General features: G+C 34.8%; 1 protein-coding gene across 1 annotated transcript in view; it reads right to left on the reverse strand.

Annotated features, from left to right (window-relative positions):
• The window catches only part of LOC100019224 (pinopsin), a 334,695-nt gene that overhangs the window by 179,722 nt on the left and 128,442 nt on the right, over positions 1 to 26,531 (reverse strand). The gene's annotated exons all lie outside the window — the stretch shown is intronic.

Genomic DNA, 26,531 nt, shown 5'->3' on the forward strand with positions numbered 1-26,531 from the left:
CTGAAACAAAAGGGAGCCAAGTTAGCAACTACTGACATTCTTCTCCAGCCTTATACCCATGGCATGACATGGCATTTAAAGGGGCAGCCTAGTGACAGATACAGAATACAGGTTGATCCTTCTCCAAATGAAATGAAATGAAATGCCTGTGACTGTGAAGTGTTGTCACACATATTTATGTTGGAGAAAATCCAAACCCACTAGTATTTGTTTGTACCTGCTGTGTAAGAAACATGGTGCTAAATGATGCAGAGAAAATGACAAAATAAAAATAACCCTTGCCTTCAGGGAGTTTTCATTTTTTTAAAGATAGACATATGAATGGGACACCTGAGTTCAAATCCAGCCTCCAATACTTAGGAGCTGTTTGACCTCCAGGCAAGTCACATAACCCTATTTGCCCTGTTTCTTCATCTATAAATGAGTTAGAGAAGGAAATGACAAACCACTTCAGGATCTTTGGCAAGAAAGCCTGGCATTCTATCCACCACACCACCTAGCTGCCCCCAGCAGAAAGATTAATCTACGTCAAGCCTCAGCATGAAATTAAACTCTGGTCCTGCTCTCTTGATTCAATTTGATTCTCACATCGTCAAAGGAGATCTTTCCAACCCCATTAGAGATTTGGGGTCCAATGTCTCTGCTTTCTAAATGAAGATTAATATGTGCAATAGGATTCAGAAACAAGGAAAGAAATGATTGGATTAATGATAGCCATAAAATGTACTGGTAGCTGCTCTAACCTACCTAGCACAGTGCCTGGAAAAGAGTGTGCACTTAATTGATTGATCTCATTCTGCCTTTTTAAGATGCAAAAATAAACATTCAAACTTTAAGAAATTAAAATAATGACTAACATTTATACAGTACCTACTATGTGCCAGTTGCTTCATAAGGAAGAATTTTGAGTGGAATTCATTAGACTTGAAACAACAAAATATGACCCAAATCAGGAGCAGCTAGCTGGCTCAGTGAATAGATCTCTAAGTGTAAAGTCAGGAAGATTAGAATCAAATGTGGCCTCAGACACTTCCTAGTTGTGTAGCCCTTGGCAAGGGCCACTTACCTCCATTTGCGTAGCTCTTGCCCTTCTGTCTTAGAGTTGTTACTTGGACAGAAAATAAGAGTTTAGAAGAAAAAAAAAAATAGACATGACACCTAATTAAAAGCTCTGGCATTGCTTTGGACTGTCTAAGTTTTATAACATATAAAATGGAAATATTAATAACACCTGCCTCCCCAGGTTTTTGTGAGAATCAAATGAGAAAATATTTGTAAAGTGGTTAGCACAGTCCCTGGTACAAATATATAATAAATAAATATAATAAATACCTAAATGCTAAATAAATGCTTCTTTCCATCCTTCTTTCCAATGCATAAGTACAGAGATGGGAGGTACATGTAAAATGACAAACTCAGTTTATCTACATTGTAGAGTAAAGTAATAGTCTAGCCAAGTGAAATTACTTGCTAAGTGTATGGATTTATTGTACCTCTCTGGATAGATGAAAAGTTCACATAAAAGGATTTGCTGTGGGTGGACACATAGACCAAATTATTATTATATAATTACGTGGTAGGCAGTAAGGACAAAAGAAATAAGACCAGGAATACTAGTCTAGGGTTTGGTTCGTACAGTCTATCTATTCTTTGAACTACTATATCATACTAAGCTGGAATATAAATTCCTTGAAAATAACGTTTCCCTTCTTTGTCATTGGTGTCCATAGAATCTAGGACAGTTCTTCATTGAAAGTTGTTATATTTAGCCATTTTTCAGTCATGTCCAACTCCTTGTGATCTCTTTTTGATATTTTCTTGCCAAAAATACTGGAGTATTTCCTTCTCCAGAAAATTGAGGCAAATAAGGGTAATTGACTTGCCCATGTCAAGAGACAATCCATAGCTGGTAAGTATATGAGACCAGATTTGAACTCAGGTCTTCCTAAATCTAAGCCTATCACTCTATCTACTGCAAGACCTAGTGGCCTGGAAAATATAAAGTATTTAATAATTGTTCATTGATTAATCAATTGTTTGATGGATTAGACTGAGGGCAATGTGCTATGAAAATAAATGGAAATACAGTCGTCCAGAAACATGAGATGAGCTGGGGACCATTATCAGAAAATATGTAGAAGGAGAAACTATGTAGTTAAAAAATCTTCTAGAGGAATAGGCAGGCCTTGGTCAAGGTAGGAAGTCTAGGATAGGGAAGGGAATGAGCTATATTGGTCAGGATGACTATTACCATTACCAAGATGGTGTCAGAGGCCTGAAAAAACAATAGATCCTTGATGAAAACTAGAAATACTATCAGGCAGTGACAGAAACATTTTGATGGATGTTGCAATAAACTTGCTGGCCATCCATGTTCTTTCTGGTTTAAACCTTTTTTTCAAAAGACTAGTAGAGCCAGAGATGGACTTAATATGGTGGAGTAGAATCAAGAAAAAGCTCACACCACTTGAATCCTCTCCAACCTTTTCAACTTAAAATAATGCTTCAAAAGAAATACTAGAGTGACAGAGCCAACAAGGGGATGGACTAAAGCAACTTTTCAGCAGAAAACAACTTGAAAGGTAGGCATAGAAGAGCTGGTTCACTGGATTTAGAGGAAAGATCTCTGAAGGAATTTTAAAAATCAGGTAAGAGAGGCAAAGAAAAAAACGAGGACTACAAATGAAAGATGCAAGAAGAAAATAATAACTTAAAAAGCAGAATTGGTCAAATGGGAAAAAAGGGATTCAAAAGCTCACAGAAGCAAATGATTCCTTAAAAATTAGAAGTGGGCAACTAGAAACTAATGACTTCATGAAACATTAAGAAACAATAAAATATTTTTTAAGTAAAAAAAAAGAAAACATGCAACATCTCATTAAAAAAAACTGATTGGGAAAAGATACCCAGAAAAGACAATTTAAGAATTATTGGACTACCTGAAAGTCATAATAATAAAAAAGGCTATTTCTATTATAAGAAATTATCAAAGGAAATTGGCCTGATATTCTTGAACAAGGTAAAATAGAAATTGAAAGAATCTACTCCTGAAATAAATCCCCAAATGACAACTCCCATGAATATTATAAATAAATTTAAGTCCCCATGCCAAGGAGAAAATGCTATAAACAAGCAGAAGGAAGAAATTCAAATACCATGAAGCCACAGTCGGGATCACATGGGACTTAGCAGCTTCCACCTTAAAGGGTCAGAAGGCTTAGAATATGATATTCTTTAGGGCAAAAGAAATAGGTTTATATCCCAGAATCACCTACCAAGAAAAATTACGTATATTCTATCTGAGGGGGAAATGTTCGTTTAATTAAAAAAAATATTTCCAAGCATTTCTGATGAAAAAAAAACACAGAAATTTTGATATCCAAATTGAAATAGTAGGGTACAACTGATATGTGTGGATTATACCTTAGTCCCCTTTTAGTGCAGTAAAGCAGTCTGTGCCTTACTATCCTGGGCCAGAGCACAACTAAGTCTTCCAAACATTTGTTGTAAAAACTAACAGTTTTATTGGTAAATAAAAGATAGGGATGGCGAATGTAGGAATGAGGATGCCTTAATCTCTAAATCTCTTACTTCCCACTTCCCACTAAATCCATCATGAACTGGAGGCTTCTGTTTCTTGATGCTATCTGATACCTCCCTGCTTCTGGCTAAATAGCCTAGAGTCCTCTCTATCCTTCCTGATACTATAAATCCTCCCTTATTGGTTTATCAGGATGTGACAGGTTTCAAGATGGAAAAGGATAAACTCTGGATGTTGGCATTCACCCCAGCTGGACTGGGTCTGAGGTTGACCTTACGCCAACAACTGCCTCTGGACCATGATGTTCTTGATCAGGGTGGAGAGTATGTAGGATCTTCTTCAGGATGCTTTCTTCTGGTGAGGAAAGGTACTCCCAAAGAAAGTAAAAACGTTTCCCTTCTCTTTCCCCCAGGTTTAGCAAAACAGGATCAGCAGAGATCAGCTCCTTCCTCTCTCAGCTCCAGGACAGGAAAAGCACAGTTGTTTGTTGCTCCTTCAAAATCTCTCCTCTCACATTCCTGAATCATTCTCTTAGGGTTACTAGCATGCAATCATGCTAGCCCCTGAAAACCAACTTTTTAACTATTCTTAATTCATTTCTATCTCTGCAATTTCTACCATAACATTCTGCCCTCTGAGCAATGAGCAAAACTTAATAAAAAAAAAGATGTCTCATTTGCTCACTAATTAATATACAAATGCCCCCTCATTGCAAACCTATTCTATTGTACTTACCCAAAATAATAAACTAACTACACTTATTTATCTATCCTATTTTTATCCACTCCCTTATGCTAGGGACATCAACTAGGGAAAGAAAGGAAAGGGAATTACAATAAACATACTTACATAGATCAAAATCAAAATGCAAATATTTGCAAAAACAAAAATAATAATAGAAAAGTCAAAATACAAAATGTAAACGGATACAATAATAAGATGCAAAAATGCAAAATGTAAAACTTTCCCATAGATAATTGTTACAAAGAATAAACTGTCATACTAAGGCTAATACAGAAAAACCAAACATAAAAAAATCTCACAACAATGAAATAAAATTTTGAAAAAAGAGAAAACTACAAAATACAAGAGTTAAGGAAAACATAAAAAGGTAAAAGAGAAAGAAAATTTTAAGGATTCAATAAAGTCAAACTCTTTATATATATTAATAGCCAAATTAACAAAAATCACATGATTATTTCAATGGATACAGAAAAAAAGTCTTTGACAAAATATAACATCCATTCCTATTAAAAACACTAGAAATCACAGGAATACATGGACTATTCCTTAAAATGACAAGTAGTATCTAGTTAAAATCATAAACAAGTATTATCTGCAATGAGGATGTTAGAAGCCTTCCCATTAAGATCAAGATTCACAAAGGATGCTCATTATCACTGCTATTGTTTAATATTGTACTAGAAATGCTAGCTTTAGCAAGAAGAAAAGAAAAAGAATTTGAAGGAATTAAAGTAGGCAAACAGGTAATTAAACTATCACTCCTTGCAGACAATATAGTGGTATACTTAGAGAATCCTAGAAAATCCTAGCTTGTGGGTATGCTGAAGTAAAATAATAAAAATAACAATTCTACCTAAATTAATTTACTTTTTCAGTGCCATACTAATCAAACTACCAAAAAAGTATTTTCTAGAACTATAAATAACAATAACAAAATTCAACTGGAAACAGATCAAGAATATTAAGGGAATTAATGAAAAAAATATGAAAGTGGTGTACCAGTACCAGATCTCAAACTATACTATAAAGTGGTAATCATCAAAACAGTATGGTACTCGGGAAAACATTGTACACAGAGACTAATAAATTATGGCACAATAGGATGTAATAGACTTTTCTATTAGTAGCAATGCAATGATCCAGGACAATCCAGAGGAACATATGAGACAGAAAACTATATACATCCAGAGAAAGAACTGCACAAGCAGAAACGCAGAAGAAAAATATATGATCAAACATGTGGTGCTATAGGGATAAGTTTGGGGGTTTGATGTTAAAAGATCACTCTACTGCAAATATGAATAACATTGGAAATCGGTTTTGAACAATGATAAATGTATAACCCAGTGGAATTGCTTATCAGCTCCAGAAGGGGGGAGGGAAGAGGGATGGGAAAAATCATGAATCATGCAATCATGGAAAAATATTCTAAATAAACTTTTTTAAAGACTGGTACTGACTAAGGAATAGAATAGGGGATCAGTGGAATAGATTAGATATATAATATACAGGGGCAAATGACCCTAGCAACCTAGTACTTAAAAAAGCCAAAGATACCAGCTTTTGGTATTTAATAAACCCAGATACCAACTTTTGGAATAAGAACTCACAATTTAACAAAAACTGCTGGGAAAACCCAAAAATAGTATGGCAGAAACTAGGTATAGACAGTTTCTCACACCCTATACAAAAATAAGATCAAAATGGGTATTCATTTTAGATTTAAAGAGAAATACCATCAGTAAATTAGGGGAATATAGAATAGTGCACCTGGCAGATCTATTGAAAAGGGAAGAATTTATGATCAATCAAGAGCTAGAAATCATCATAAGATATAAAATTAATAATTTTGATTATATTAAATTAAAAAATTTTTATTCAAACAGAACCAATGTAACCAAGATTAGAAGGGAAACAACAAATTGGGAAGAACTTTTTATAATAAACTTCTCTGATAAAGGTCTAATTTCTCAAATATCTAGAGAACTAAGTCAGATTTATAAGAATAAAAAGCACTCCCAAATTGACAAATGTTCAAAAGATATGAACAAGCAATTTTCAGATGAAGAAATTAAAGTCATAAATAATTATATGAAAAAATGTTCTAAGTTATTCTTGATTAGAAAAATGCAAATTAAACAACTTTGAAACACCTATGGCAGTAAAAGAAAGAAATGTTGGAGGGGATGTGGCAAAATTGAGACAATGCATTGTTGAAGGATTTGTGAACTGATTCAACCATTCTGGAGAGCAATTTGGAACAATGCCCAAAGAATTATAAAACTGTGTATTCCCTTTAATATTGAAATACCACTACTGGATCTATATACCAAAGAGATCAAAAGAAAGGAGAAAGAACCTACTATTACAAAAATATTTAGAGCAGCTCTCTTTGTAGTAACACAGACTTGGAAATCGTGGGGATGTCCATCAATTGGGGAATGACTGAACAAATTGTGTATGTTGGTGATTGAATATTATTATTGTGCTATAAGAAATGATGAGCAGTATGATTTCAGAAAAAGCTAAAAAGATCATATGAACTGATACACGATGAAATATGCAGAATCAGATAGCTTTGTGCACAGTAATAGCAATCGTATACAATGATCAGCTGTGAAAGACTTAGCTATTCTCAAAAATGCAATGATCTGGGACATTCCTGAAGGATTTTTGACAAAAAAATGTTATTCATCTCCAGAGAAAAACTATTGGAGCCAGGTGCAGACTAAAGAATACTATCTTTCACATTAGACTATTTACAGCTTTATTTTTGGAGTTTTGGTTCTATATGAATATTCTCTTACAAAAATGACCAATATGGAGGAATGTTTTGCATGAAAATACTTATATAATCCAGATCAAATTGCTTTCCATCTCCAACAGTCAGGAGGAAAGGGATGAAGGGAAGCAATTTGAATCTTATTATTTTGGAAACCATAAGTCGAAATTATTAAAACATATACTTGGGAAAATAAAATATCTTTGAATAAACAAAAGACTGGCAGTGTGGTTTAAGATTAATGGTTGTAAAGTTAACAATCCTTTGGAGACCCAGATAAGGTCCATCATGTGTCTAGATTTGAGTTTTGGTGGCTGCATAATCTGCTTACTGATTCCATGGGGGTGGGGGGTGAAATCGAAATTACATGTATAAAAGTATTCTAAAGCTATAAAAAAAACAACAACAAGATAACAACAACAAAAACAAGGTCACACAGGTTGTAAGGAACAGAGAGAATTCAGTCTCATGTCTTCTAATTCCCAGTTTGATTCACTTTTTACCACAATTCATCCCAAATTATCACTTACTAAACAAGGTAGAAAGAGGGAAGAGAATTCTTATAATTTGACCAAAAAGAATACAAAGAATTATATCACAAGAATTCCAAACAATTTAAAATTAAGTCTAATTGTAATGAAGAGTTTTATTTATCTATCCTAGAAAATGTTATTAAATGTGGTCCCTTGCTATGCCAATTTAAAAATAAAATAGCAGCCCATGAAATTTCATTTGGTTCGACTTTCTGTAGCTTCAGAGAACCTCCACATGCTTTCTAAGCCTTAATTTGATGCATGGCTTCAAAATAATAGGCACCAGGCCCTGGGATAGATAGAGAGATGCTCAGTTTTGTTCCCAGGACACATTCTTACCAAAGAACCCCACAGTTATAACAAAAGAACAAAGCACTGAACAAAAATATTTTGATCTTGAGATGAAAAATATGTATATGCGAGGAAAATGCAAGGAAAGCAGCCTAAATATTTAAAAACCCCAAACCAAAAAGCAACCCAAAAGAAAAGAAGTTTCAGAAAAGCAGAGCTCATTGGAACATAATAGCCAGCTTTGAAATCATTAGATCCACATCATTCTTAATCTCCTCTTGGCATGTACGGTTTTTTATTGTCCCAGAATCAAAAACATTTTAAATTCATTACATTCACAAAAGTATCTTAATTGTTGATGAACACACAATAGGTGCTAATTCAACCATTTTTGTATATAAAAGAAATATTAAAAATCTTCTCACATTATTCTCCTTCCTCCCCATCCCAACACTGTCAGTTCTCATTCCTTTTCCTTTAATTTTCATTCTGCTCCAGTGTGACACTGTAATATAGCACTACTGAAAAGAGACAATCAAATAGAAATCTGCCAAATTGTATTAGTTGTATCAAAAGCCACCTCCAGTTGCCTTGTGTACAGAGCTGACTGCTATGTAGCAGAACAGGGACTAATTGTAGGGCTCAGACTGGCTGAGAAAGAAAGGATGCTCTAACCTGAGACATGGGGGTGATGGAGACCTTTCTTAAATTTGAAGGACTAGTTCTTCCTCATACTCCCCCTCTGTGTCAAAGAAGGTGGTGACTTCCCTCCAGGGAGAAAAGCCAGATCTGGCAGATAAAGCAGTAAAGAGACTGTTTGATTTCAAAGACAACTATCTCAAAATGGATCTTGCTCTTTTTATTACAGATTCTGAATCTCCATAAAAATCACAATACTTTAAGGATGTTATCCTTTCTTCCTTAGGACCAAGTAGCCATAGTAAGTAGATGGACCCTAGATTTGGTTACTCATTTGAACTGAACATACCAATGATAATCATCTATCAATTTAATGTCAACTAAATTTATGTAGTAGTAGCCAGTGAAGCCAGTGACTGTACAACTCTGCTTCACTTAAATCTAACTCAACGCAAGTCAAGACATCATTTTCATTATGTCATTGGTATTCTTTGAAAAATGAAGAATAGGGACAGCTAGGTGGCTCAGTGGATAGAGAGCCAGGCTTAGAGACAAGAGGTCCTGGGTTCAAATCTAGCCTCCAACATTTCCTATCTGTGTGATCTTGCAAATCATTTTACCCCAAATGCCTTGCCCTTATCACTTTTCTGCTTTGGAAGTGGAACTTTGTTAAGATTCTAAAACAGAAGATAAGGATTAAAAATAAACAAAAGAAAATAAAGGATGAACAATAACAATAGTTCACTGCCCTTTGAGGGACTCCAAATTGGTAGTGTTAGTTCATAGCAGAATAGTGTGACAAGAGTAGATACTACAAAATTTAGCTTTCTTTTAAAAATTTAATTACTTGCTTCTATAAGTCTAAAAAATGAATGAATAGCCCAAGTATTTAAATTTATAGGATTAAATAACAACAAAGTGAGAGGAAAAAGGGGTTCCTTTAGCCAAGTGAGCTGAACAAAGAGCTATAGACCCAGCAACCTGCTGTGCTTGGGCCAAATGGGGAAAAAAAAAGGCACACAGCCTGGGTTTCAGCAAATTTATAAACAAACCCACAATAGGGTGCAAAGAATGCTGGGAAATGAAGTCCCCAGGGTACAAATTTTTAAAGCACACATACCCCCTTGGGATCCATTGGGAGAGTAATTGCCCCAATGGATCCTGCAAACATAACCAACTAAATAACTTCAACTAAAGATACAAACAATATCGCAGTTTCCAAGGGGAAATTACAACAATCCGGGGACAAAAGGAAACAAAAGAGAAAAAGAAACAAAAGCAACTGGGGGAAATCCCCTTTGGCACTACAAATTACATATAAAACAAATGTATTCAATCCCCCAAAGTTCAGTCTTGCATATATGGTTTCCTCTAGATCTCCTGGAACAGTGTGCAGTCTCCATAGGCATCTCCATGGCATCTTCTGCAAAGAGTTCAGTCTCTGGTTTCTGAAAGGCAGCAATTTTCTTACCCTTAAAATTACTTTAAAATAACACATTTCCAGTTAATATCCATATGTTTTCTCTCTCTACTACTCCCCATCACTGATAAAAAGAATACCACAGAAAATATGCATTAAAAAGCCAAATAAATTTCCACATCCAAAAATATATGACTCATTTTACCTTTTAAGCCTATCAACCCTCTGGCAAGAAATAAGTAATGCACTTTCTGGATTACTCTGGAATTATAGACTGTCATTGCACTATGTTCTAAAAACTTACAGTTACTTGATTTTTTAATATTGTCATTATATGAATTGTTCTAGTTCTGCTCATGTTGCTATGCATCATTTCATAGAGGCATTCTCATTTTCCTCTGAAGCTGTCCACTTCATCATTTCTTATCACATCATAATATTGCATTACATTCATATACTATATTTTGTTTATCCATTCCTCAATGGATATCCATTCCTCAACTAAGGCACTTCCTTAGTTTCTGGGGGTTTTTGCCACCAAAAAAATTGCTGCTATAAAATATACCCTTTTTTCTTCTTTTGTTGATCTCTTTGAGCCTTATAGGTATTAATGGAACTGTTGTATCAAAGATTATGTACATTTTAGTGACTTTTGGGGCATGGTTCCAAATTGCTGTCTGGAATGACAGGATCAGTTCACTACTTCAGCAACAGTACATTAGAGGGAGCATCTAGGTATCTCAGTGGATGGAGAGACAGGCTTAGAATCAGGAGGTACTGAGTTCAAATATAGCCTCAGATATTTTCTAGCTATGTGACCTTAGGCAAGTCATTTAACCCCCACTGACTAGTCCTTACTGCTCTTCTGCCTTGGAACCAATACATAGGATTGAGTCTAAGATGGAAGGTAAGGATTTTTTAAAAATATGACACTAGAGGGCTTACAGCCCTTACAACATTTCTATGATACACTCTTAGAAAATTTAAATCAACTTTGTTCATGTTACTTGTTGTATCATGTATTAGAAGAGCCTAGGATCTGAAGTGAGAGAGAATATAATTCTTACTTCTCTTACTGAGTATATGATTTTGGGCATCACTTGACCACTTTTTGCCTTAGTTTCCTCATGTGTAAAATAAGAAAGTTGAGCTAGATCATCTCTAAGAACCCCTCTCATCCTGAATCAATAAATCTGTTATCCTTAAAAAAATGGTAGGATTCCAGGGGTTAGAACTGACATGAGGTAGTGGCTATTCAGTTAGCTCCAGAGTCAGGAAGAGCAAAATTCAAGCTTTGCTTCTGTTATGTACTGGTTATATGCTCTTGACCAAATGACTCCATTTCTTAATGTTCTAAGCAACTATCTAAGATTGTAAGTTACAGAGAATACATTGAATTGCATTTTTAAAAAGAATTTTCTTTCCCAGCTGTGTGACCCTAGGCAAGTCACTTGACTCCCATTGCCTAGCCCTTACCACTCTTCTGCCTTGGAGCCAATACACAGTATTGACTCCAAGATGGAAGGTAAGGGTTTTTTAAAAAATTTAAAAATTAAAAATAAATAAATAAAAAGAATTTTTCTCATCCAGTAATTACCTATACAAATGCAAGGACAGGTTCAGTCCATATTTTATTGCACTAAGATCTAACTTCTATATTTGAAACCATTTTCAAAGAGAGAAGTTGACCCAGAAACCCAAGTTAAATTCTTTCCAAAAATGAAACATATATCTTAGGACCCTTTCAGATGGACTTTATGGGATTAGAAAGCCTAAAAATACCCTAAAAGGCATAAAGGAATGCTTGTCTGCTGACACTAGTTAAAATTGTCTAGTCAACCATTATATATTATAAGTCAGAATTTTCATTTCCATTTCTTCATCAGCATATTAATAGCCGCTGGTAAGATAATTAATGGACTGAATTTACTCCCATTAATGGCCCCATTAAGTGTTCTGAGCAATTAACTGGCTTAAAATTTATGTATTTACAGTATTATTGGCTTGCAAAGCAAGTCATCACTGTTTGTATGACAATTTAATTTTGCACCTCAAATCTTTTTAAATACAGAGGCCATCTGAAAATGTCTCCTGTTGAATTTTCTGAAATGGGAGTAAGGTCTAAAAAGGAGAATCTTATTGATTATTTCTCTGCTTGCCCAAGGGAGTGAAAAAAATGTTCCGACTATTAGAGCAACATTCCCATGACCACTAAGTGAACCAAGCTTGAATAATAGGTCTACCCTTTATCTGTTATGTAGACTGTTCAAGGGCACCAAGAACAAGGAAGGTAGAGTTGAACAAATTCATCTTGTCTTTGAGAAAATTTTTCTATGCTGATAGCATATGAACAACATTCAAGATGAGAGATTATTAACATCTGATGACTAAGGACTATCTATAAAACACATGCAAGAAATCATGTGCCTTCATTACACCTCAACCTTGGAAAAATGCATTTGGGGCTCGTTTTGATATATCATTACAATTATAATATATGCTCCTTTTCTTAGGAGAGGAATCTTCCATAAAGAAAACTATACTGGCAGTTGTAGCATGTCATAAACAACAAATGGATTCAGTCCCACAAGGGACCTTGGTCTACCACTTAGCTTTATTTCTATAAGCAATCATTTATAGATTGTTGGCAACTCAAATTGCCATATGGTACACAACAAGCATCACATTCATAAATAAAAGACATTTAGGATGCCTTTTAGAACCCTCTCATTAGCAAAATGTGTGTCTATGGTCATGCAGGTTCTAAAGGATCCAGGTAGAGGTAAGGAGAATTATTATGATTTTAGGACTAGAAGAGATGATAGAAATCATGGAGTCTGTTGATTTTACAGAAGAAAAGACTGAATACTAGAGAGGTTAAGTAATTGGTTCCAAGACCACATGTCTACTCAGAGTCAATTTAGGATGAGAACCAAAGCCTCCCAAATGCCATGCCACTACTTTTCAGTTGATACTGTAGGATGTCTCTGAGAGTCTTTCAGGGAAATTAGCAATTGCTCTAAATGATCTTATAAAGGGAAGAATTCATGTCTTATGTTAGCACTGAACTTGGATTTGAAAGGCCAGAAACAAAATCCCAAATCTACTATTTATTACCTTTGTGATAGCTGTCAAATTAACTAATTTCAGCAACATTCAGTTTCCTCATCTATAAGACAGGATTGGAGCCAAGATGGCAGAGTAGAGAAAGCACTCACCTGAGATTTCCCAACATTCCCTTCCAAACAATGTTAAGTTAATATCAATAAACAATAACATAGTGACAAAAGTCTGTATTGTCTTTTCTTTCAGAAATTCTTTTATTGAGAAAATGTGCATTATGGTGAAATATCTCACTTTAAAAAGTCACCATTTCACTCTCAGGAATACAATGATCTGGGACAATTCTGAAAAACTTATGATGGGAAATGTTATTCACCTCCAGAGAAAGAGATGTTTGGACTTGAATGAATGTGGATCAAAGCATACTATCTTTCACATCAGTGTATTTACAGTTTTATTTTGGGGTTTGGGGTTTGTTGGAGTGTGCTCTTACAACAATGACCAATATAGAAGTGCGTTTTGCACAATAATACATGTATGGCCAAGATAAAATTGCTTACCCTCTCCAAGTGTGGGGAGGGGAGGGAGAGAAGAAGATTATTTGGATCTTATACTTTTGGAAAACATATGTTGAAAATTATTATTACATGTAACTGGGAAAATAAAATGTCTTTGAATAAAAAAAAAAATCAACCTGTTTCTTTCAAGCATATCCATCGAGGCAAACTCTAGATGGCAGCATAGAGGCAGCAAAATTTCAGACCTCTGAAAACCCTGCCACACCAATTATAAACCAAATGCTCCTAAGGGGCTGTAAACCAAATCTAACCATAGGACAGAGCTAAGGAACCCTCTTGCTGGACTCAACCTAAAAGGTACACTCCCCCAAAAGCCTGAATTTGAAAATATTCAGGTTTAAGGGGAAGGAAGAAGGAAGGTTCCAGGACCCCACCCCCACCCACAGTAGGGATTCTCCAGCAGGGGCTAGAATCTCTGGGCTGGCAACAGTGCTACCCTGGAGGGAGTACCTTGTGGGCAAAGCGGTGCCAGGATCAAGGCTCCAAATACGGGAGGCTGGGAGGCAGCTCGAGGAAAAGCACAGAGGTTATAGCCTAGTCACAGCAGCATAGACACTCCATATTTTCCCCCCCTTCCTGAGGTTTTGGCCTTTGGGCATATCCAGTTCTGCAAGTTCAACTCCACTGGGCTTAATCTCATCAATCCTTCTGAGGGCTGGGAAGCTCAAGGTCCAACACCCTTCCCAAAGATTCCTCTGAGTGCCTTGCTAAGCTCCAAGGGTGAAGGTTGACAGAAAAGCCCAAACCCACAGATCCAGCACACAATGAGAGGAGCAAGAATGCAGGCAACTACAGGAGAAAAGAAGGAGCAAACAACAGAAAAAGGAAAAAAGGAATTACAATCAAAAGCTTCTATCCAGGCAATGAACAAAGAGAAAATGGAACAAAAGAGGATCAAGGGACATCAATGAAAAACAAAGAAACCCCAGAAAATTGGGCACAGGCCTTGGAAGAACTCAAAATACAATTCAAGGAGGCAGAGTCAAGATGGCGGCATAGAGGCAGTGAAAGTTCAGACCACTGAAAACCCTTCCTTGTGGATTACAAACTAAATGCTCCTAGGGAACTGAAAATCAAACCTAACAACAAGACAGGGTCAAGGAACCCTCCTGCTGGACTCAACTTAAAAGGTATGCCCCCAAAAGCCAGAATTCCAGAACACTCAGGTCTAAGGGGAAGGAAGAAGGAAGTTCCCAGGACCCCTCCCCCACCTAAAGTGCTAAGTCTCCAGCGGTAGCTGGAACCTCTGTGTGGGCAAGAGTGCTGGTCTGGAGGAAGTACCTTATGGGCAAATCTGGGCCAGGCTCTGAGTGTCAAGCAGGTGGTGGGAAATCAGTTAGAGAAGAAGAATAGAGTGCAGAGCGGGCAGCCTAGATGCAGAAGTGGGGACATTCCATATTCCTCCCTTCTGAGGTTTTGGCCACAGGGCACATTGAGCTCTGAAACTAAGTGGGACTTAATCCCATCAAGGCTTCCAGAGCCCAGGGAAAGTCACGCTCTAACACCTCTACCCCACAGACTGCACTGAAAGATTTGCTGGCAAAACTCTAAGAATGACGGCTGACAGAAAAGCCCAAACCCACACAAAAAAATGAGAGGAGCAAAAGTGCAGGCAAGTGGAGGGAGTAAAGAAGGGTTAAATATGAGCAAACAAGAGAAAAAGAAAAAAGAAATTACAATTGACAGCTTCTATACAGGCAATGAACAAAGAACAAATGGAACAGAGAAGGATGAAGGAACATTAAGTAAAAACACAGAAACTCCAGTGAATTGGATACAGGATTTGGAAGAATTCAAAATACAATCAAAACACAATTAAGAGAGACTGAAGACAACTGGGAAAAGAACTTAAAAACTAAGATAAGTCATCTGGAAACAGAAAACAGTGTCTTGAAAGCCAGAATTAATCAGCTTTAAAATGAGGTAAAGAAGACATAAGATGAGGCAGAGAAGATGAAAGATGACCTCCAAAGAAAATCACCAGAAAGAGAAGGATGACCAAAAAGGCAGGGAAGAAATCCAATCTTTAATATCCAGAATACAACAACTAGAAGGAAGCGTCTTCACAAGGCAGCAGGACACTATAAAACAAAACCAAAAGAATGAAAAAATTGAGGAAATTATGAAGCACCTCATTCACAAAACAGAAGATTTAGAAAATCATTCCAGGAGAGACAACTTAAGAATCATTGGTCTACCAGAAGACCATGCCAAAAGAAAAATCCTGGACATCATATTACAGGAAATTATCCAAAAAAAAAAAACTGTCCTGATATTCTAGAACAAGAGAGAAAAGTGGAGATTGAAAGAATCCACCAATCACTTTCTGTACTTAACCCCCAACTTTTAACAACACCCAGGAATGTTATAGCCAAATTCAAGAACTATCAGACTAAGGAAAAAATATTACAAGCTGCTAAGAAGAAGTCATTTAGATACCATGGAACCACAGTGAGGATAACACAGGATCTGCCTGCATCTACACTTAAGGACTAAAAGGAATGGAATATGATATTCTGGAAAGCAAGAGAACTAGGTCTACAGCCAATAATCAATTACCCAGCAAAATTGACTATATTCTTACAGGGGAAAGTATGGTCATTTAATAAAATAGAAGAATTCCAAGCATTTGTAAAGAAAAGACCAGACCTGAACAGAAAATATGATGCCCAAACACAGAACTCAAGAGAATCATCAAAAGGTAATTAAGAACATAAGCAAATAGCAAAGTAGATTAGAATACAAAACCCTACCATATGCTGTCTACAAGAAACACTCATGAGGAAAGTAGACACGCCTAGGGTAAAAGTAAGAGGATGGAGCCAAATATATTGGGCATCAACTGATGAAAAGAAGGCAGTAGTCACAAACATGATATCTGACAAAGCCAATGTAAAAATAGATCTAGTCAAAAGAGATAGGGAAGGTAATTATATCCTCATAAAAGACAGTATAGACAATGAGGAAATATCAGTACTCAACATGCATGCACCAAATGGCATATCATCCAAATTTCTAAAGGAGAAACTAGTGGAGCTCAAGGATGAAATGGATAGAAAAACAATACTAATCAGATATCTGAACCTTCCTCTATCAGAAATCAAACCAAAAAATAAATAAGAAAGAGGTAAGAGAAATGAATGAAACCTTATAAAAATTAGAGTTAGCAGATATGTGGAGAAAAATAAATAGGGGCAAAAAGGAATATACCTTCTTTTCAGCAGCACATGGTACATTCACAAAAATTGACCATTTATTAGGGCACAAAATCATTGCAAACAAGTGCAAAAGAGCAAAAATAATAAATGCATCCTTCTCAGACTACAATGCAATGAAAATAATAATTAGTAAGGGTACATGGAGTGGCACATCAAGAATTCATTGGAAATTAAACAATATGATTCTCCAAAATCAGTTAGCTAAAGAATAAATCATAGAAACAATAATTTCATTGAAGAAAATTACAATGACGTGACATACTTTCAAAATCTATGGGATGCAGCCAAAGCAGTACTCAAGGGGCTGGGGGGATTTATATCATTGCATTCATATATTAACACATTAGGGAGGGCAGAGTTCAATGAATTGGGCATGTAAATTAAAAAAAAAAACTAGAAAGTGAACAAATTAAAAACCCTCAGATGAAAACCAAATTAGAGATCCTAAAAATCAAAGAAATTAATAAAATTGAAAGTCAAAGAACTATTAATCTAATAAATAAGACAAGAAGCTGGTACTTTGAAAAGCAAATAAAAGAGACAAAATATTGGTCAATCTAATCAAGCATATCCATCAATTATTCCTTTGATAAATATGTAAATTATTTTTAAATGATTTTAGCTATGTAGTACAGTGTGTAGAATCTTAGACTAGAAGTAAGAAAAGTCTGAGTTTGCATCTTGATAGAGACACTAGCTATGTGCCTCTACACTTAACAGTTCTCATTTTCAGTTGCTCATCTGTAAAATGGAAATAATAACATTACCCAATTCAAAGGGTTGTTATGAGGATCAAATAGCATAACAAAGGTAAAGAACTTTGAAGCAATAAAAACATTATATAAATTATTATTTGTAGAAATGGGAAAATAGGCATGTAGATTAATATTTACTGAGGTGTCCTTGATTTTTTCTATGTTAATGACATCTATAATTTTCTTAAATGTTTGCTATCTTCACTTCTTTTAGATACCTTGAGAACTGATTACTTGATACTCTCAAAATTAGTGTTGCCTCCAGCATAGACTGCCTATGTGAATATTTTGTTTAGTCTCACTGTTCTTATTCTAATTTCCTTTAGTATCATTTAAAATTCCTCCTACAACACTGTTAGTCTCCTGATGTGATAGTTACCTAGCTATTGGTAGAGATAATGGTTTGTTAAATCTAATCTTGGCAGATACTTTCTATTTTTTAGTTATTTTTTTAATAATCTCACCTTTCCAATTTTATCCTATAGTGTCCTTGAGATAATCTCACTTATCAATCTATAGTAAATTTGTTTTTCTCTCCATGACTTCTTAATTATGAGAGGTCATACTAATCTTACTCTTCAACCATCCTCCTCCAATCAAATTTAAAAATGAATTTGTTATAAATTAACATTGCTCTCAGATAACATATCTCTCTCTGTTGCAACCATATAAAGTGTTTGATAGCAAAATAATACCTAGACTCTATCAGTATCTGCCTGGTGGCATTCAAGTTATATCAAATAAATTTCCTTAGAAAATGGTGATATTTTGTGTTTATATCTATTCATTTATCCATTTTTCATTTTTGAATGTCTGAAGCTTGCTTACTGAAGTCAAGTTGGAGATGTTTTAATTATGCATTGTTATCTTTCTTTCCTCTAATTTAATATTGCTTTTTAATTTTATTTTACAAAGTCAGAGATTAGATTATAGTCTCTTTCTTTTTGTAAGGCCCTTGAGGTAAGAATGTCTTTTACTTTTTAAAATAAAGTTTATGTTTTTTAAATATAAAAAAACATGGTTGGCTAGCAGGCTAACCTGAATTCAACTTCTTATATTAAATAAATGATCTGACTGTGTGCAGACATCTAATTAAGAAATTACTCCTATTTAATAAATATCATGTTTCTTGCCTTCTCCATGATTGGGAAAGGAGAAAAGAGGGAGAGAAATTTAAGTGGAAATTATTTATTTTTTTATTAAAAAAAATTACTCTAGTCTAAGTATTGCATTTTTTCCATAATGTTAAGATATCATCTATCTCATTTTTAGTGATCTATTTGGAATTAGTCATGCTCAGTGCTTCCTGATCGTCTTCTCAACATTTGTTATTTATGTAAGGATGTGAAGATATAGTCAAGTTGCTCAGTGGTTTGAAAGCCAGGCCTAGAGACAGGAGGTCCTAGTTTCAAATCTGTCTTCAAACACTTCCTAGCTATGTGACCCTGGACAAGTCACTTAAGCCCCTTTCCCTATCCCTACCCACTCTTCTGTTTTGGAACCAATATACAGTTCCAAGACAGAAGATAAGAGTTAAAGGGGAAAAAAAGACATATAAACTACAAACTTTGTCCTCCTTTGTTGTTATTTAAATTTTGGAATGTCTTTTCGGACATTTTCATTGAAATTACAGAGTATCCAAGTACATTTTGATTTAATTTGATGAACCTTCAGACCATTAGCATCAGATAGATGTTGGTGCATATTCAGTCAAGATCTTCATAATGATTTATTTTTATAAATGATAGTCATAAGCATCAAAATATATATTAACAAAAATAATCCCAGGACATGAACTTTCTTTTACTTTTGGATGAACAATGAAATCAATTTCCTATGAAGTGAAATGATGTGGTAGAAAGAAAGATGATCTCAGTATAAGGGAGACTTGGGTTGAAGTACTGCCTCTGACATGCCCTGGCTATGATCTGAGCCCAATATAATTCTCTAAGAAAAATTGTGTACCTCTACTGCTAGAGGGTCTTTCTTTCCTAGAGTTCCCTATGCCAGTGAAATCAGGTCTGAACATTTCTCCCTATGTCTACCCCTCTAAAAATTCTTAAATTTCTTTCATTTTATTATATGAAACTATTCATTTTCATTTAGCTGTTATTTTTGTTTTCTGGTTTCATTTATACTGAAATTGTCAAGACTGATATGATTTAGTTCCTCTAGTAGCATATCCATTCATTAATCAGCGGGCATAGATCTCACATAATAGCTAGTATTTCTATAGCATCTCACATTTAGAGTTGATAGTCTAAAAAATGGATGATTCTCAGTAGCTTTTATACAATTTTCCACTACTCTGTCACCATTAGTGAAGAAAGAAAGAATGTCACACAGAGTCAAGGGTCATTTTGTACTTTTTCTTTGTTTCATAGCTTGCTAAAGTCAACAAATTTACACCAAGTGACCAGGCTACTGTTAAGTATTTTGTACATATCTAGGTTGGTTATAAAAAATACGGATATAATCTGTTGTCAGTACCATAAAAAGAGTATAAAAAATAATCTGTCCTCAAGAATTTTGCATTCTAATGGGATGATATACTATGTAAAGAGATAAATCAATGCCAGATAATTTGAGGAGAGAATACTAACATCTGGAACAAAGAATATTCATGGAGAAATGGACACCTGAGCTGAGCCTTGAAGAAAAATATAGGGATTAAAAGGGGCTGTACTAAAGGAATAGTATATAACTTATTGAACTATTAAACTTCTTGTAAAAATGATACATATTCAGCTGCCAACTTACTTCATAGTCTATTATCCTTAACTTCTTGTTTGATTCCCCACTTCTACTATGATCACCACCACCATAACTACTCTCCAGTCAACAGTCATGTATAAATCACCATGCTCACTTTCTAGGATACAAAGACAAAAGAAAACAACTTTTCCATCACAGGATTTATATTCTACTATGGGGATATAACATATAAAAATTAGACAGAGAGCTAATAATTATAGAGATCTGGAAATACAGCCTGAAGTTGTGACTTAGAAACTGAACTTTGAAAGAAACAAAGAAGTCTAAGAAGTAGATGTAAAGAATTATTTCACCTTCTCATTTAATTTAATTTTTTTCACCAATTACATGCAAAAACAGTTTCCAACATATTAAAAAAGAATTTTGAGTCTCAAATTCCTTCCTTTCCTCCCTCTCCTGCCCCCTGCTGATGTGGTAAGCAATCTGAAATAGATTTTACATGTACAATCATGTAAAACAATTTTCCATATTAATCATTTTGTGGAAGGAAGTTCAAACAAAAAAATAAGTAAGAAAGAAAATGAAAAAAGGTTGTTTTGTTCAGGATTCAGACTATCGGTTCTTCCTCTGGAAGCAGATAGTATTTTTGGTCATGAGTCCTTTGGGATTGTTTTGGATAAATTTATTGTTGAAAACAGTAAGCTATTTACAGTTGTTCATTGTACAGTATTCCTGCCACTATGTATAATATTCTCCTGGTGCTGTTCATTTTACTCTGCTTCAGTTTGTGTAAGTCTTTTCAGATTTTTTCTAGGCTCCTCCTGCTTGTCATTTCTTACAGTACAATAGTATGCCATTATAAACATATTGTAACATACTCAGTCCTTCCTAAATTGATGGCTATTCCTTCACTTTATAATTCTTTGCCCCCTTAAAAGAGCTGCTTTAAATATTTTTGTACATATCGGTCATTCCTCTTTCTATTTTTTATTTCCTTGGGATTCAAAACTAGTAATGATATTGCTAGGTCAATGGGTATTTACTATTTTATAGCCATTTCCAAATTGCTCTCTAGAATGGTTGGATCAGTTCACAACTCAATGCTTGAGAGAACATTGGTGTCTATATTTTCTCACATCATCTCCAATTTTGGTCACTTTCCTTTTCTGTAATAATAGCCAATCTGGTAAGTGTGAAATGGTCCCTCATATTTGTTTTAATTTGCATTTCTCTAATTAATAGTGATTCAGAGCATTTTGCATGGCTATAGAGAGCTTTAATTACTTTGTCTGAGAACTGCCTGTTCATTTGACCTGGTCATTTGGGGAATGACTTATATTCTTATACATTTTACTCATTTCTATTTTAAAAATGAGACCTTGGGGGCAGCTGGGTAGCTCAATGGATTGAGAGCCAGCCCTAGAGATGGGAGGTCCTAGGTTCAAATCTGGCCTCAGACACTTCCCAGCTGTGTGACCCTGGGCAAGTCACTTGACCCCCATTGCCTAGCCCTTACCACTCTTCTGCCTTGGAGCCAATACACAGTATTGACTCCAAGACGGAAGGTAAGGGTTTAAAAAAAAAATGAGACCTTATTGGTGAGACATAAAAAAATTTAAAACATTATGATTACTGTGCATTACTCTCCATCCTATTTCCCTCTGTTTAGTTTCTGACCACGACATCCACAATTTACCTTCTTTTCTATCAGTTCCACCTCACTTCTCTTTTCCTCTTTCCCTACTACTTTCCTTTAGGGTAAGATAGATTTCCATACCCAGTTTATTGTGTATGTTCTTCCCTCATTAAACCAATTTTGATGAGAGTACAGTTCATGTGCATCCCCCCTCCCCACCTCCTCCATATTCCCCTCCACTATTAAAGCTCTTTCATTCCTCTTTTATGTGCAGTATTTTACCCCATTCTATTTTCCCTCCCCCCTCTTCCCAATGCATTCTTGTTCTTATGCCTTAATTTTATTTTATTTTTTATTTCATTACCCCATATTATTTATCTCACACTCTGGCCCTCTGGCTACATATACTCATTCTAACTTCCCTAACAATAAAAATATCTTAAGAGTTATAAGAATCATCTTCCCATGTAGTCATGTAAACAGTATAATCTTATTAAATGTCTTTTCGTTTCTCTTTCCTGTTTATATTTTTGTACTTCTTTTTAATTTTGCATTTGAGAGTCTTATTTTCCATTCAGATCTGTTCTTTTCAGCACGAATTTTGAAAGTCTTCTTTTTAATTGAATACCCATTTTCCCCCTAAAGGATTATGCTCAGTTTTGCTGGGTAAGTGATTCTTGATTGAAGTCCTAAATCCTTTGCCTTATGGAATATCATATTACAGGTCCTCTAAACCTTTCATGTAAAAGCTGTTAAATTTTGTGTTATCCTAACTGTGGCTCCATGATATGTGAATTGTTTCTTTTTGGCTGCTTGAAATGTTTTCTCCTTAACATGGAAGTTTTGGAATTTGGCTATAATATTTCTAGGAATTATCCTTTGGAGAACTCTTTTAGGAGGTTACAATGGATTCTGTTAATTTCTATTTAACCCTCTGGTTCTAGGATATCATGGCAGTTTTCCTTGATAATTTATTAAAAGATGACATCTATACTCTTTTTTTTTTTAATCATGGCTTTGGGAAGCCCAATAATTCTTAGATTTTCTTTCTTGCATTTATTTTCCAGGTCAATTGTTTTTTTTTTCCCAATGAGATATTTCACATTCTCTTCTTTTTTCAGTCTTTTGACTTTTTCTGTTTCTTGTTCTCCCAATATTTCTTCTGCCTCTCTTATTTGATTTTTAAAATATTTTTTAGCTCCTCCATTAATCCTTTTTTGGGCTTGGGAGCAATTCATATTTTTCTTGGAGGTTTTGGATTCAGTAGTATTGACTACTGCCTTCTGATTTTGCTCTGGTCTGTGAGTAACCACAAGCACTCTTTTCCACCTTAGAACTGTCACCAAGGTTTCCTTTCTCCCTTGGGCTACAAGCACTGGTGTGTGCTAGTGTTCCTCTTCACCCTAAGACCACAACCCAGGACTTTGACCTACATCTGCATAATAAGAGACTTGAATGCAGAGTCAGCAAAGGGACCCATATAATCTCTTTTTGAGCAGGTTTCCAGCCCTTCTTATCATTTGTGGCTCAGAGCTCTAAAAGCCTTTGCTGTTGACTCAGGCACCCCCAAAACTTTTTGCTGATGTGGGACCTGTGTATTGCTTTGTATTCTATTTCTAGCCTGATGCAAAAGAGCTTTCATGATATCCTTCTAAATTGTTTTGGACTGAAAAGTTATTTCATCCTGTCTTTTTGTGTGTTATGCTGCTACAGAATTTGTTTTGAGGCATTATAGTTTTTGGAAGGGTAATTTGGTAGAGATCAGATGGGTCTGTGTACCTTCTCTGCCATCTTTGCTCTGCCTCCAAGAATGATCATTTTCCAAGCATGCAGAAAGTTAATTCAAAAGCACAAATGTGAGGTATAGAATAATATTATGGAAGAGGAGTAGCAAGGTGGCCAATTGGATTAGAACATATGCAATAAGCCTAGAAAGGTAGACTGATAACAGATTGTAAAGCACTTTAAATACTGAGCTGAACAGCTTGTATTTTGTCCTAGGAGCAGTTGGTAGCCAATGAAATTTATTGGGAGTGGTTAGAAAAGAAAGCAGAGGATGCTAAAAATGATAAGATTTAGACCATTTATAGCTATTAAACTTAGCTGTAGGTACTTGAAATGTTTGGGCAGTTAGATGTTGCAATGGATGGTTTGGGCAACTAGGTAGTTCATTAAGGTTGAAAACAGGAAGATTCATCTTCATGTGTTCAAATCCAGCCCAAAACTCTGTGAACCTAGGTAAACTACTTTAATCCTGTTTACATTGGTTTCCTCATCTATAAAATGAACCAGAAAAGGAAATGGCAAACCACTTCAGTATCTTTGCTAAGAAAACCCCAATTCAAAATATTTCTTTTTCTGATGACCATCCATTCAAAAAGCACTTATTGATTACTTTGCCACTACCTTTACATTATATTTAATATCTGAGCTAAGTGCTTTTACTTCTCATATGCCTGAAATGTGATACTTTTTCACCTCTACATTTTACAATTCCTTGATTTCTTCTAAGTTCTGTTTCTAAGTCACATCTATAGGATGCATTTATGGAACCCTGTAATTATTAGTGTCCCCTCATTGACTCTTTTCTCAATATAACATGAGATGACCAAATGTCCCATGAAACAATAAAGGAATCATGGTAAGCATTTCTAAAAATATCATCATGAAAATAGTTGTAGTTTATGAGTCAAAATCGGTGGCTAAAATGAAGAGTTAGTAAAATTTTATGAAGATATCAGTAAAGTAAAATTTTATGAAGATCTCACTAAATTAAATAAAAAATATTCTTTGATATACATTGATATCATTTTAAAAGAGGGCATAGGGGAAGTTTGCCAGAAAAAAATTGGAAAATGAGGTTCCAGAGTAAAAAATGAGACATGTCAGAAGTTTAAATACAGAAGCCTTAAAATGAATATTTTCTTTGAGAAAGGGGTCAGGAGTATAGGATCTGGCAAGAACTAAATAGTTTCATTTAAAATGAAATTGATCATGTTCTAACAAGCAGGAAACAGCTTATTCTGAATGTAGAAGTCATCCCTTATTAACTGTTCATCTCCAGGAAAACTAGTGACTTGTTAAAGCAAAGATCAAAATTAATACAAAACTAAAAGAAAGAATAAAAATGATAAAGATATAGCAAGAAAACTGAACTATTTAAATTAGCTATTGGCATAAAAATGGGAAAATCATAGAGAAAAGGACATTGACACAGACTATAATTAAAGAGTTTGCCTGATGGAAATCAGTGCCCACAATGACATTAAAAAGAGCTTAGAAATTACCTCTTTCAATAAATATTAGATTTCACTGTCAAGCACAGAGACATGGAAGCCAAGGGCAATACTATTTTAAAATATAAGCTCATCTATAAAAATTTACAGAAGCAGATGGTCAAAGATTGTGCTGTATCACTTTATAAAAGTGAGAAGAACTGAAGGGAAAAACAAATTTTAGAAAAGCCTGGCAAGAGACCTAACTGAGTAAAGTAATTCCAAGGGCATTTAAGGACAAAAAGTAGAAGGAAAGACAACAAATAAAACTTGGAAAATATCTGTAAAGATTTTTATTCAAGGAGAAAAAAATCTTTTTGCCTTCAAAAAATGCAAAGATATTAAATTTGAACTCCAACATCAGTCCCGAATATGCTATATGGTGAAATCATTGTTGCTCAATCATTTCAGCCATGTCCAATTCTTCATGATCCTTTTTGGGGTTTTCTTGACAAAGATATTGGAGTAGTTTGTTATTTACTTCTCTACCTCATTTCTACTGATGAAGAAACTGAATCAAACAAGGTTAAGTAGCTTGCTTTGGGTCACCCAGCCAGTTAGTGTCTGAGGCCAAATTTGAACTCAGGAGATGTCTTCTTGTCTCTAGGACTGGCACTCTCTCCATCCAAGTGCCTAGCTACCCTATGTAAGGGGAAGTAGAAAGCACCAAAGTATTTTTAAATGGAAAAAAAAAACAAATAAGTTTTTATAGAGATAAACCTTGTGTAGTGATTCTCAGATTTGCTAAAAGAAAAAAGACCAAAAGCATGAGAAAAATAAATAAACTATGATCTTATAATTTTTAAAAATGATGAATGACAGAATACTGACATAGCTAAATGATTCAGGGGATAAGAAAGACCTTAGGAAAGTCACTTGACCACTCTCTGCTTCAGTTCTGCAATTATAAAAAGGAGCGAATAATAGCACTTACCTCCCAAAGTTGTGATGATTAAATGAGATAATATTTATAAATTAATATTAAAAGAACCATTCAGGTTTTTGTTCATGATATTCTTTATCCTGTTACATCTGCATAGAGTCCCATGATTGACTCAAATATATAGAAAATGCACAATTTCATTGAGCTTATTTTTTCTTTACCTACTTTTTAAAATTAATTATTTTATTTGGTAGTCTTTAAAGTAGTCTTTAAAATTTTGCTCCAACAAGACTCTCTTCCTATGCTTATGTCAAAATCATATTAAATGCTTTAAAAGGTATTCCAATAATAATAACATTTTTCTAGGATCCACTAATTTGTGTTAGATATAAAAAGGTACCAAAGGAGCTTGCCAACATCATAGAGGAGACTCAGTATGGTACAAATAGAAGAGAGAA

Source organism: Monodelphis domestica, chromosome 8 (genome assembly GCF_027887165.1).
Source record: "Monodelphis domestica isolate mMonDom1 chromosome 8, mMonDom1.pri, whole genome shotgun sequence".
NCBI classification, from domain to species: domain Eukaryota; kingdom Metazoa; phylum Chordata; class Mammalia; order Didelphimorphia; family Didelphidae; genus Monodelphis; species Monodelphis domestica.